Source organism: Haliaeetus leucocephalus, unplaced genomic scaffold (genome assembly GCF_000737465.1).
Source record: "Haliaeetus leucocephalus isolate CR32 unplaced genomic scaffold, Haliaeetus_leucocephalus-4.0 Scaffold164, whole genome shotgun sequence".
Classification (NCBI taxonomy): Eukaryota; Metazoa; Chordata; class Aves; order Accipitriformes; family Accipitridae; genus Haliaeetus; species Haliaeetus leucocephalus.
In genome coordinates, this window is record NW_010972600.1 from 23,364 (window position 1) to 23,920 (window position 557).

The window sequence follows — 557 nt, forward strand, 5'->3', positions numbered from 1 at the left end:
TCCCCCCCCCCCCCCCCCCCCCCCAGTGCAGGGGGGAGAATTGGAAGGGTGAAAGTGAGAGCAAACTCGTGGATTGAGTTAAAGGCAGTTTAATAATTTTTAAAAATGGGGAAAAAAAACAACAGAGAGGAGGGGAAAGAAAAAAACACCCAAGAAAAGCGAGTGATGTAAAAGAAAACAATTGCTCACTGTCAACTGACTGATGCTGAGTCAGTCCCCAAGTAATGGCAGCCCCACCAACTTCCACCCCTGCCAGTTTTATTGCTGAGCATGACATCGCATGGTATGGAATATCCCTTTGGTCAGTTGGGGTCAGCTGTGTCCCCTCCTAACTTGTGCACCCCCAGCCTGCTCACTGGCGGGGCAGTGTGAGAAGCAGAAGAGGCCTTGACCCTGTGTAAGCACTGGTTAGCAATAACTAACACATCCCTGTGTAATCAACACTGTTCTCAGCACAAATCCAAAACATAGCCCCACACAAGCTACTGTGAAGAAATTTAGCTCTATCCCATCCAAAACCAGCACAAACGCACACCAACAAACAATACAATAGATGT